Source organism: Onychomys torridus, chromosome 19 (genome assembly GCF_903995425.1).
Source record: "Onychomys torridus chromosome 19, mOncTor1.1, whole genome shotgun sequence".
In the NCBI taxonomy this organism is placed as follows: Eukaryota; Metazoa; Chordata; class Mammalia; order Rodentia; family Cricetidae; genus Onychomys; species Onychomys torridus.
In genome coordinates, this window is record NC_050461.1 from 64,040,754 (window position 1) to 64,055,362 (window position 14,609).

Below are 14,609 nucleotides of genomic sequence, written 5' to 3' on the forward strand. Positions count from 1 at the left end.
TATCCTTGCGCTTCTCCTGATTCCCAATCTTGTATGTGCCTATAGCAGCTCTGAATGCTATTTCAAAATCAAAGAAGGTTTTCAACAAGAAGGAAATGTGGTGATTGGTGTATTTTTTCCCTATTCATATTTTCTATACAATCAACAAAAGTCCACATGCATATATACCATACTTTTTATCAGACTTCCTACTACAGTAAGTGCCATTATTAATGCTATCTATTTTAATTCATATTTCTTATGACCAAGAACATGTACAGTTTCAAACTTCCATTTTCCATATATTTTTCATCATGACAAACTGACTTCTATTCTGAAATCTATTTTATTGTATGTTTCTGAACACTTCTTTTTCTCTTCATAAAATAAAAAGGGGATGTGAGAAAAAAATCTATTATTGTTTCCAAAATTTATACTTTAATCTTGTCATCTGACTTTGCCCTGTGTTTACTTTCACAAGGATTTGCATGTTATCCATGTTATGTCTTCACAGGAAGGATGGTTTTCTCAAAGTTTGACCTAGTACTTAAGGTAATTCTAGAAGGCTAGATGTACTCCTGTGAGAAGAGTTGATGCCACTGAAAACTGTGTCTCTTGAGTGCCAGATGTGATGCTAAAGTATCAAGACCTGCCTGTGTTAGATGCAACTGATTCAGAATCTTTGCTGTGAAAAGATCTCTGCCTGTGTAAGTGTGTCCTATTATATCATTTGTCCTCTAATCTTTTAATATCAGATACGTTTACCATTTACCTATTTGATTTATGCATTTCTTTTTTTAGGCAATTGTGTTTTATTTATTATTATTTATATTATTATTATTATTATTATTATGCGTTTAAATTTTATACATCAGCCACGGGTTCCCCTGTCCTCCCCCCTCCCGCCCCCCCCCCCACCTTCTCCCCAGCCCCTCCCCTCCATTCCCATCTCCTCCAGGGCCAAGACTCCCCTGGGGATTCATTTAAACCTGGTGGATTCAGTACAGGCAGGTCCTGTCCCCTCCTTCCAGGCTGAGCATGTGTCCCTGTGTAAACCCAAGGTTCCAAACAGCCAAGGACAGGTCCTGGTCCCACAGTCTGGGCACCTCCCAAACAGATCAAGCTATTCAGATTCATGCATTTCTAACACGTTTTTTCTCATTCTCTTGTATTTGTTCATAGGATACACTAACTTGGATGATGGCCACATAGGGCTGTTTGTTAATAAGTTAGAAACAAAATCAAACTAAATTTGTGATAGGAGAATACTATTATGAAAGGTTACCATGAGCATTTCTTGTTGTTTACTATTTTTCCACACAATGTAGAGCACACAAAGATGAGCTTAGGGGAGCAGGAGGTCTCAGCTGTATCAGGAACAGAGTGGGAGAACAAGGAAAGAAACATCATGGTAAATGAAGACCCTATGGGAATAGGAAGAAGTAGAGTGCTGGAGACGTCCCCAGAAAACTACAAAGATACCTCCACTATAGCCTAGTAGCAATGATCAAGAGAGTGCATGAACTGACCTACTCTGGTGATTGGATGGATGGCTGAACACCCTAACTGTCATGACAGAACTTTTATCCAGCGACTGGTGGAAGCAGATGCAGAGATCCATAGCCAAATCCCAAGTGGAGCTCCAGGAATCCAACTGGCAAGAGAGAGGAGAGATTCTATGAACAAGAGATATCGAGACCTTAATTGGAAAAACACAGGCACAAAGAGCCAAACTAGCGGAAACACAGGAACTGTGAACCAATAGCTGAGGAGGCCCCATGGAACTGGACTAGGCCCTCCAGATAAATGAAACAGTGGTGAGTTGAACTGTTTAGAAGGCCCCCAGGCAGTGGGACTGAGACCTGCCCTTGGTGCATGAGCTGGCTTTTTGGAATCTAGGGCCTATGCTGAGACACTTTGTTCAGCCTTGGTTCAGGAAGAGGGCACTGGATCTGCCTCAACTGAATCTACCAGGTTGGGCTGAATCCTTAGGGGAGGCCTTGCCTTGCAGGAGGTGGGGATGGGAGGGTTTGGGAGGACTGGGTGGGGGAAAGATGGGGGCTGGGAGGAGGGAGAACAGGGGAATCCATGGCTGATATGTAAAATTAAATTAATTTATAAAATAAAAATATTTGTTTAAAAAAGGAAACAGATAATGTAAATTTTAAACAAGCTTACTTCCACATGGGAAAAATAAACATTATGCTACATGTTACAATAAAAAAAGGCATTTGTCCCTCAAATCTAAAAGCCTTCTTTCATGCTTCTGAATACAGTCATTACTTCAGTGTGGGGAAGTACATGAATTTTGTCTTTCTAATTTTAAAGTGTCAGGATAATTTTATTTAACCTTTTTTCCTAGGAGCAATATTTAGTAATTCAAAAATCCATAGTTCATTATAAAGTTCAAAGAAGGAGGCATTCATATGAAGTCCTCCAGAAAACTCATATTTTTACATACCCAACATAAGATACAAGAAAATCATCATTTCTATGAGTCTGTGAATATTTTCATATAGCTTCTTTCTTCAGGATGACCTTATATTTCATGAAATGCTGGTATTGTATTGACAGGTTTTTGTTTAATTTGTTTGTACACTAGGTGCTAAGCCAATATGCTGCATTTGGTTTTCATTAAGTCCTCTGCAACCTACCTTTCCTCTTGGTGCATCTAAATCTTCATTCCCTGGACTTACGATTGACTTACTAAACATACCATTCTAAGACTTGAGTGAAGGCTCAGCACCCAAATAGCTACTGAAATTCAAGTGATGAAATGAGAGGTGTAATATAGTATATCAATATTGTTTTCAGTTGCATGTTCCTGATGACTAATAATGTTGATCGTTTCAAGTGTTTCTTGGCACTTTGAGATTCTTCTGTTGAGAATTCTCTGTTTGGATCTATAGCTCAGACTTTTATTGAATTATTTGGGTTGTTTTTTGAAGCTTAGTTTCTTATATTCTTTATATATTTTGGATATAACTCTTCTATGTGATGTGGAATTGCTAAAAATCTTTCTCCATTCTTTAATCTTCTGTTTTGTCATACTGATCTTGTCCTTTGCCTTCCAGAAGCTTGTAAGGCTCATGTGGTCCCTTTTCTTAATTATTGGTTATAGTGTCTTCACTACTGATGTTCTGTTCAAAAAGTTGTCTCCTCTGCCAATGCATTCAAGGGTATTTGTAAATGTAATTCTGAACTGTGTTATTAAATAAGAAACAGAGCCAAATGCAGAGTTAAAAGCTCAGAGACTTGCAGCAGCCAAGAGTTAAGATGAAGACCACCTTCTTACTGCTCACTGTCACTGTTGTCCTTCTCCAAAAAAGAACTACTTCCTGTGTGTCTGTCCTTTTATTGACTTTCCATTCTGCTTTCTCATTGGTTGAAACCCCAACCACATGACCTTCTCATCACTGCCTGTCTATATAGACCTCCAGTTCTTCTATGGTTGGTATTGAGATTAAAGGTGTGTGTCTCCATGCTGGCTGTATCCTTGAATGCACAGAGATCTGCCTGTCATGTGATAAGGATTAAGGGTGTGTGCTATCACTGCTAGACTTCTGCTAAATGGCTTTCTATTAGCTCTGACACCAGGCAACTTCATTTACTAACATACAGATAAAATCACATTTCAGCACAAATAAAATATCACCATAGTTATTCCTCACTTTCTCTTTTATTAGTTTAAGTGTCTTTGGTTTTATATAGAGTTCTTTAATCAATTTGGAGTTGACTTTTGTTCAGGATGATAAATATGGATCTATTTGTATTCTACATTGAGACATCCAGTTTAACATGCACCATTTGTTGAAAATGATTACTTTTTTCTAATGTGCATTTCTTTATAAAAAATCAGAAATATATGGGTATATGGATTTACTTTTGGGTGTTCAATTCACTTTGATAGATCAACATGTCTGAGTTTATGCCAATATCATTCAGGTATTTTTTATTACTGTACCTCTGTAGTTAAATTTCAAATCAAGGATCGTGATTCCTCCAGTGGTTTTTCTTTATAGTTCAGGTTTGATTTAGCTATTCTACACATTTTCATTTTTCCATATGAAGTTCAGTGTTGTTCTATCAAGATCTGTAAAAAATTGTGTTAGAATTTTGATGGGGAATATATTGAATCTGTATACTGCTTTTTCTATGATGGCCATTTTAATTATGTTGATACTGCTGATTCAGGAGCATGGAAGGTATATCCATCTTCTGATATCTTCTTCAGTTGCTTTCTTGAAAGACTTGAAGTTTTCATCATACAATTCTTTCACTTACTTCATTTAAGTTACCCTGAAATTCATATTGCTTGTGACTATTGTAAAGTGTGTTGTTTCCCTGATTTCTTTCTCAGTCCCTTTGTCAATTTGTTTTTATGATGGCTACTGATTTTTTTTTTGGTTAATCTTATATCAAGCTGCTTTGCTGAAGGCATTAATCAGCTGTGTGTTTCCTGTTGAAATTTTTATGGTCACTTGTGTACCATATAATCTACAAGTAATGATACCTTGACTTCTTCCTGTCAAATTTTTATCCTCTCAATCTTCTTCAGTTTTCTTAGTGTACTCAATAAAATTTCAACTGGATAACCAGGTGGTGGAGGCACATGCCTTTAATTTCAGCACTTGGGAAGTAGAGCTAGGTGGGTCTCATCAGTTCAAGGCCAACCTGGTCTACAGAGCAAGATCCAGGACAGGCAGCAAAGCTACAGAGAGAAAACTTCAACTATTATACTGAATAGATATGGGAAGAGATGGCAAACTTGTCTTCTTCCTGATTTTAGTGGAATTTATTAGAGTTTCTATCAACTTAAATTTTTGTTTACAGCTTTCTATAAATTATCTTTCTTATGTTTTATGTACTTTCCCTATATTCCTGATCTTTACAAGACTTTCATTATGAAAGGGTGTTAGGTTTAGGCAAAGGCTGTTTCAGCATCTTATGAGAGAGTCATATGTTTTTTTTTTTTTTCAGTTTGTTTATATGGCGGATTACATTGACTGATTTTGTGTGTTGAACCATCCCTGTATCTCTAGAATTAAGCCTACTTGATCCTGGCAGATGATCTTGTTCATGTGTTCTTGGATTCAGCTTGTTCTTTTGCATTAATGTTGATGACAGAAATTGGTCTGTAATTCTCTTTCTTTGTTAAATCTTTGTATAGATTTGGTATCAGAGTAACTGTGACCTCATAAAATGCATTTGGTAATTTTCCTTCCATTTCTATTTTGTGGAATAATTTGAGGAGTGCTGCTATTAGGTTTTCTTTGTAAGGTTAGTATAATTCCATAGTAAAACTGTCTAGACTTGTTTATTTTTCAATACTTTTAATTTTTCAATATTTTTAATACTGCTTCTTTTTCCTTGAGGATTATATATCTATTTAATTTGATAAATGGCACCTAAGGCACCTGTCAAGAAAATTGTCTTTTTTTTTTTTAGATTTTCCAATTGTTCTGTGAGGTGCTGACAGGAAGGTATATTCTTTTGTGTTTGGGTGAAATGTTCTATAAATATTTGTTAGGTCCATTTGGTTTCTAGTATCTGCTAGTTCTAGTATTACATTGTTTAGTTTATATCTAGATGACTTCTATGTTTGTAATAGTGGGGTACTGAAGTTTCCCATTATTAGAGTGTGAAGGTCAATTATGTGAATTTTATCTGCAGTAATGTTTCTTTGACAAAAGTGGATGCCCTTGTGTTTGGGTCATAGATGTTAAGAACTGAAATGCCACCTTGTGGATTTTTCTTTTGATGTGTGGGATGTGTCCTTCTCCATCTCTTTTGATTAATTTTGGTTTGAAGTCTATTTTGGTAGATATTAAATTGGCCACACAAGTTTGCGTCTTAAGTCTGCTTGTATGGTATACATTTTCCAAACCTTTACCCTGAGGTAATACCTATATTTGATGTTGAGGTGTGTATATTATACAACAAACAATGGATACAGTTTTGGCATCCATTATGTTAGTCTATTTCTTTCTGTTAGGGAATTGAGACTACTGACAGTGAGAGATACTAAGAACCAATGATTTTTAATTCCTATTATTTTGGTTTTGGTTTTGGTGTTTGGTGCTGGTGTTGGAGTGTGTGTGTGTGTGTGTGTGTGTGTGTGTGTGTGTGTGTGTTTGCATATGTGTGTTTGGGATCCTTTATTTTTTTTCTAGAGTGATATTATTTCCATTGGTTTCATATGTATAGTAAACCCTCTTCGGTTGGTGTTTTCTTTCTAGCTCATTTCATATGGTGGCATATATATATATATATATATATATATATATATATATATATATATATGACATATCATATTTTCTATGAATGATTATTGAAATTTTGCTGGGTATAGTAATCTGGGCTGGTGTCAGTAGTTTCTTGTGGTCTGCAAGACATCTGTCCAAATTCTGTCTTTTAGAGTTCTCACTGAAAAATCAGCTTTAATTCTAATAGTTTTCTCTGGTGTTCCTTCATCATTTTCCCTTGACAATTTTAATATTCTTTCTTGTTCTGTATGTTTAGTATTTTGATTATTGTGTCACAAAGGGACTTTCTTTTCTGATCTAATCTAATTGGTATTCTCTAAGCTTCTTTATCTTTGTAGACTTCTCCTTCCTTAGGTTAGCAAAATTTTCTTCTATAATTTTGTTCAATATATTTTATGTGCCTTTCAACTGGGATTATTCTCTTTCCCCTACTCTTATATTACTTAGGTTTAGTCTTTTTATAGTGTCCCAGATTTCCTAGATGTTTTGTATCAGGAACTTTTGTTAGAGGTAACATTTTTGACTGATTTTTCTATTCTACTATTGAATCTTCAGTGTCTAAAGTTCTATCTTTTATCTCTTATATTCTGTTCATGAAGCTTGTCTTTGAATTTCCTTTTTTCATTTCAAAAATTTTCATATACAGTGGTCCCTCAATGTGAGTTTTCTTTATTGCTTCCATTTCCATTTTCAGGTATTGAACAATTTTATTGGTTTCCTTCAGCTGTTTGTTTTTTCTTGGCTTTCTTTAAGGAATGTATGGGTTCACCCAATTGTTCATTTTTGTTTTACTGGATATTTTGAAGTGATTTACTCATTTCCTCTGTAAAGATCTCTATCATCTTCACATATTTAGTTTTAATGTGGCTTTCTTGTACTTCATCTATGTTGGAATATTTAAGGCCTGCTGTAACATGGTAACTGAGTATTGGTGGAAACATACTTCCCTGGCTGTTATTTTTTGTGTTATTATGATGGTGTCTATGTATCTGGTTTTGGGGTGATTATAGTTACATGTACTGATTTCTGTGTTTGTTTTATTTGGGTTGGTATTTTCTTCATTGGTTGCTGTTTCTTCTCTGGATCTTCAGAGAGTATGTTGAGTGTGTGATGTCTGTTTTACTTGCCTGCTCACCTCTGAGTTTGTGGGGAGTACTTCTTGGTGTTGGAGGACAAGGATGAGTAGTCAGCATGGGATTGGTCTCTGGGATTCATAGCAGGCACAGATAGTAGAGAAGAGAGGTTGCAGGGTGGCAAGGAAGAAGCCAAATATTCAGTCTGGGGGAATAGAGAAATAAAAAACTGTCCACAGGAAGTCCTCTAGAAGGCATGGCCAACAGTTGGGCAGGTTTGTCTATATAAATTGAGGGCTTGGAAAAAAAACCTATGATGGGCTGGAAGGAGTTAAGGGGGCAATGATAGTGGAATCCCCAGAGGAGTGGATAGGGGTGAGAGAAGCTGCAGATGGCATTGTGTTCCAGCAGTAGGGAAGATCGTGTAGAATGGGTTTGAGGGAGCAAAGAGAGAAAGAAAGCTCTATGAACAGTCTACATGGCCATACACATATGTTTGCAAATCAGTATTGTGTTCTCTCTCTCCTCAATAGTGATTCCTTACTTTAAACATATATAAATTTATTATTAGGTAATTATCATATTTTTGAGGAGTCAAAGCTGTAATTGAAGCATTATGTTATGATTCAAAACCAAATTAATAATAGGAAAACAGTATTTTTATTACAAAATATTATCTGGCTTGTCTTAAGGAACATATTTCGTAAAAATATTGTTTAGGTACAGTATAGACCACATAAATATATACTCCAACCTTAAAATCTTCTACCTTCAGTCTCACTTGGTTTGTTACCTTAATATTTAATCTTTCATCATAGCTTGATGAAATTGATATATCCTAGGAATAACAAAATATTCCTTGAAATTTTGTATTTTAATATTTTTACTACAGATATATGTATGTATGTATATTACTAAGTACTAAAAGTTGTAACATTTCCTTGAAGATAATTTGAAAATGTTACACTATGATGCTTGTCATGTACATTTTGAAATTTATATTTAATGTTCAATATCACAGGTAGGCTGACTTTGATTTAACTTATCAGCTTATGCTTTCTGGTTATATTTAAACTTTTTTTCTTTAGATAATCAAAAATAGATAAACATATATACTTAAGCAAAAGTGTACTATATTAACTTTAGGAATGGAAAAACTATACAATGTGTTATTTCCAATTTTCTAGAACATTTCTTATATAGATTAAACCATCCTGGTTTCCTTGTTCACTTCTTCTCTTCTGTGTATTAACAGTAAAAAAGGCTCTAACCCATAATAGTATCTTGATTCTGAGTGCTTCCCTCCATAACTGCCTGTGGCCTATTAGTATTGCTCTTTCAATGGTTTGCTGCCCTGTGGGCTTTCCTGCTTTTCTCTACAAATGTTGAAAATGATTCTTGACTTGAATGCCCTCTGAATTTTTTATGGAAGACTATTTGTCCTGAATTCCTTTCCTTGACCCCCACATCTTTGTTGTCTGCCCTGTTGTAGCCACTGAACTTTGCTCATCTCCAACTTGTCTTTTTAACTGGCACTTGAATCTTGTTTTGTTTTTAATTTAATTTTATTAACATTTTTTTCATTTATTTCACATACTGACCACAGTTTCCCTTTTCTTCTCTACTTCTGATCCCTCTTACCAAACTCTCATCTATGGCCCTCCCCATTTACTTCTCCTCTCAGATCTTATTTTCCAGTTTCCTTTTTTCTAAGTGTGTTTGACAGAGAAGATGCAGTTTTCTGAGGTATTTTTCATAACATTCAGAATCACAAACACAAGCAGCCTAGTGGAAATATAGCAGCCTTCCTGATGTAAGCGTGTTTGGAAGGTCCCCCTGAGGTAAATGCTGACACTTGCATTGTCAGCACTGTGGAGATTTTTTTTTTCTTAAACATTCATCTCAAACTATAAGTTACAGGAACAGATTGTACAACCCATTAATCCAGTAAGTAAACAATGATATATCTTATGGTTTGCAATGGAAATTATATATAAAACCATACAAACATTTTGAGATTTCTAACTTTTCCTCCTGATGTGTCTGTAAATTCTGCTGCCATTATCATCCTACTGAATATATTGTATATGACTAGTTATGTAAACTGTCAAAGTAGAAAATAAATGATGTGACTACAAGGAAAAGACTCTGTTGTATAACTATACATGCTGAGTCTCTATTCTTAGTACATGTGTTTAAAGGAGAATTAATCTCCTTTTTGGTGTATGTGTCCAGCATAAAGAAAAAATATTGTTTCTCTATGAAAGCAGAAGAGTATCTTAGTGTAAAGAATTTTGTTATTAAATCAAGGAATAATTTATAAAATATAACATTGTGAATAATATTTTATTAGTTCTTAGTGAGTTTCAAATAACATATCTCAATCATTCTAATCTCCACATCTCCCCAATTATTCTAAATTTTCCCACCTAACCTCACACCCCACTTCATATCATCTTTTTTTTTTTTAATTTTTAGACAGACTATATTAAAGCAGATGTCCTGGTCTTCTGGCTCTTAACAATCTTCTGCTTTTCCTTCCAAGATGTTCTTTGATCCTTATGTGTAGTGGTTATGTAGTAAATGCATTAATATGAAGCAGACACCACATGGTTTGTTAATATCTACCTTTGTATCCAGTTGCATCATCCTGTAATGATCTATGTAGGCTACATGGAGTAGCTTCTTCAGTACAGGGTCAGAATAATACTCATATGTGGAAAAAAAATATAAGTATTTGGAATGCAGTTACAGGTTATCCTGGTTTAGAAAAGTAGCAAAAGTTCATTCTCTTTTAGATTTAATGGCCTCACCAGTCATAGGTAGCTGGCTAAGTATATATTGCCAGGCATGGATTTCTTACTTTCCAGAATGTTTTAAGTCCAAATAGGCAACTGTAGGTTATCCCAAGTCATAAGTGATACAATTCCACCTATCAGCATATCTCATCATGTTTCTCGTGTAGTGGTTGATTTGCCTTACAACTGGATTAAAAGACTCCCGCTTGTTTTTCTCCATAGGAAGATTACATGGCTCTTTCTATAACTGTGAGAGCTACTCCTCTGTTAAGGAGGTTCAAAGTCAAATAAGGAGTGATTCATCCACATCCTGATTCAGAAGTGTGTGGTGTCTTTAGCAACTGGGCCTTATCTTCTTTTTCTGGAAGCCACTAAGGGCAGTTGTAGTAGCTTCTATTTTGTGGGTGGGAACTCTTTAACTCCCCTAACCAACAACTAAAATTGAGGTTTCCAATGAATGTCACTGGTCTGTTTAGTTTCTTAAAGCAATCTTTTCTGAATTGCAAACTTTGACATTAAAATAAAAAAATGCCTCAGAAAGTAAAAGGCTTCAGACATAAATGAGATTACCTGAATTCAGATTCTCAGAAACTACATGAGTGTACATCTATAATCCAGTAATCATGTGTTCTAATGGGAAAAATACACAAGAAGCCCTGGAAGTACTTAATTGAGACAATCAGGCACATGGAGTGGAAACTCTAAAGAGAGCCTGTTGAAAAAACTTGGAAAGCTATGACTGATCCTTGACATTCTGGTTTGTCTTGCACACATAATTTTTAAAATTCTTGTAAATTCACAGTAAGACATATATGCATGTAAATGACATATAAATATTATAAAATTAAAGAAAATATGTCAAAGAAATTACAACTATTCTCTAGAGGATTGGCATTTACACCATACCTATTAATATGGATATTTTTTCGGAAATTGGTTTCCTTAATCAAAGCATATGAGCTTATAATAATTAAAGAATCTAAAAGACCAAGATCAATAAACCAGGAAATGTGTTATTTTGTGAGTAACTGTGTTCATATCCACAGAGAATTGTTAATGTATCTAACATTGAAGAAGATATAAACAGAGTTCTTGGAACTGTTGAAATTGAGGCATACTTACAGGATCTTATTGCATACTACCAACATATATATTATGCTCATCAGAACTCCAGCACTTGAAGAGATACATTAAATATGAATTTTAGGGAAACACTAACATTTCAACTAGAAAAGACATTGAATTAAATCTGTATATATGTATAGTCTATGCCCTCTTATGTAATTTCATGTTATCTATGCAGGTATAATTTTAGAATCCACAAATTTTTTTCTGGCTCTAATTTTTGCTGTTGAGGAGATAAATAGGAACCCATACCTTCTATCAAACATATCTCTGGGGTTTGATTTCTATAATCTGCTATACAATGAAATATAGATTCTTATGAATACTGCTATTTGGCTCACAGGAATGATCAATTTCTTCTCTGATTACATCTGTCAAAAAGAAACCAAGGTAGCTGCTGTAATCAAAGAAACATCATGGAAAACATCTGCCCACATAGTGACACTCCTGCAACTCCACAAATTCCCACCAGTGAGTTATAGTGTGGGAAAAGAAATCTACATCTCTATCAATGACATTTCACATGTCTTTGAGGGAAAAAGAGGAACACTTTGATTATACATCTATAAAATGCACATGTCCAAACACTGGGTGATACACCAACATTTATAGTGTTTGGAATAGAAGGAAGAAGGCACTGGAACAGACATGTATTATTAAAAGTAGAAGATGTGTCAGTAATTTTCCATAAAACTCAGTCAGAGCGATTTGTCTTTTAAAAAAGTGTAAACATAACTTCAAACTTACCACTTGCTGTTTTTGATTGAGATTACATTTTATACCAGTGTTCTTTCCCTTGTTTCCTATTCTGTTTGTATTCAGCTTACTTTTGTTCATTTTAATCCTGTCTTATCTGACCATGGTCATTTTTCTTCTTTCTACCAGATGGCCCCCAAAGAAATATTTCTGTCACTTGCCATTGTCTCTTTGATGCTTCATTTCCACTGGGCCTGGGTTGGACTGCTACTTCCAGATGACCACAGAGGGACACAGATGCTATCAGATTTAAGTGAAAAGATGGAGAGTACTAGAGTAACACAATTGTGTTTTTGCCATGACAGGTAATATACATTCCATTATGCTGGAACCTCAGCAGTTACAGTTTGAACATTCACTATGGGACCAATTAAGCTATTGTTTCTTTCAGTATATTTTATTTTAAAAGCACAGAAGAATATATAAATTTTCACATTCTCGGAGATTAATGCAGATCCATTGTTGAGGAATAGGGTGCAATTGGAAAAGAGAAATTCTGATTAGCCAATATCTAATTTATATCCCAAATAATCTAACATTATTCTCCTGGGAAGAAAATTCATAAGAAAAATTCAGAATTCTTCCATACATTTCTTCAAACAATAATTATAGAAATAGATCTTTAAGAGAACTAATAATACAACAAATTACAACATAATATTAATGTTGGTTAAGTGGTGTTGCTCATGCCCAAGGCAGCCATGCCAATGGATGTTGTGGTGGTGGAAGAATCACGAGCCATGGTTACGTTTCCAGAGCTTTATTGGGAGAGAGAGAAAAAGGGAGAGGGAGAGAGAGAGAGACCACACAGAGTAGAGAGAATACAGAAGGAGAGGCAATATGGAAAGAGAGGAGTATAGACAGGGCATGTCCAATTTTTAGGCTGGGATGCCATCACAGGCTGGTGACATAATTAAGGACATAAGAGCCCTGTATATCTTATGCAGATGACTCAATTTTCTTTCCTACTTCTTCAATTCTGTCCCAAGCATTCAGGGCTGCCATTTGGCATAAAATGAGGTTGTGGTCATCATATAAAGATTTTCTTTGTATATCAGTATAATCATCTCCAAAAGGTGGATCTTGGGAATTTTCCATACCTCTATCTCTACATCATTTTTCTATAGTCTTAGCCTCCTCTTTCCACCAGGTTCTCCATTGTAACTGCAGGTCAGCCTCTAGGACAACAATAACTAAATGTTTCTAGTCCTGAGATAAAATTCTATTTCAATTTGACCATGAGTTTAACATCTACTTTATACATGGACAATGTATAACATATGAGATTATAGATTCCTTAAATCTCCTCAAATCTAACATGTCCATTGTAGTCCAGTTAGCTCATATATAACCTTCAGCATTTGACAGTTCCTGTAAGGTTATGGGATAGATTAAGGTTGATTGTTTGAAAATCTTAGGCCATTTCTCTGTTACCATGTAATTCAATGCTGAGATAGATTCACCTTTAAATTCTTCTGTCTGGGTCTGAAAATCTCTATGATATGTTTTAACAAGATTTTTTAAAATTTTTATCTTGGCATTTAAAATAACAAACCTTGTCAATGATAAAGCAAAAATGACCAAACAAATAATATTCAATATTCGCATAATGTAAATCCCTTAGCAGTCCAAGATAGGAATCAAGACAGAGTCCACAATCTACCAGGAGAGAAGCCAAAGAGACTCCAGCCCATGTGGGCAATGCCATAGGCAGGCAGCTCTTTTGTGTGAATTTGTGCCACAAACATTAGGGTGCCAGGTATAAGATGAATTACTAAATGGTCTTAGTCATAAAAACCACAGTGCCAGATATTGGGGCAAAAACTAAGAAATCAGGGTAGCAGAAAGAAACCAAACATGATCTTACCACTAAAATCTTGAGCCAAAGAGAGATATTTCCTGTATATGCAAACCTAGAGCCTTTCAATGCCCTGCCATCTCAATTCCTCTCTCTGCCCAACTTCATCACTTCCTCTTTCTGCCCAGCTCTACCCTGTCTGTCTGTACAGATGTCTAGGCCTCTATGTTTAACAAGCGCTGGAAAGATAGGTGTGTACAACCACACCTGGCTCTGTTACCAGTGTGGCCTTGAAACACAGAAATCTGGATGAATCTCTGCCTCCCAAACGCTAGGATTAAAGGTGAATGCTACCATTGTCTGGCTTCTATGTTTAATATAGTGGCTGGATTTTTCCTCTGATCTCCAAATAAGTTTTATTTATTAGAGCACAAATAAATTATCACCACAAGGCTTCAAACTAAATTTAATCAAAAGTTACCAAGGAGGATATTACATATTTACTTCAGTAAAAAATCCATCAAAATAAACTCAGTTATGAATATTTATGCTCCATATACAAGGGTACACACATATGCCAAAAAATATTACTAAAGTTTAAATCACACAACAAAACCACACACAAATAGTGAGAAACTTCAATACCCCAATCTCTCCCAATAGGCATGTCTGCCAGACAGAAACTTAACAAAGAAATAAGGGAACTAACAGATGACTCAAATGGACTCAATAAACAGCTACAGAACATACTACTCAAACACATAAGAATATACAATCTTCTCATCACTCCAGGGAAGCTTCTTTAAAAATGGTC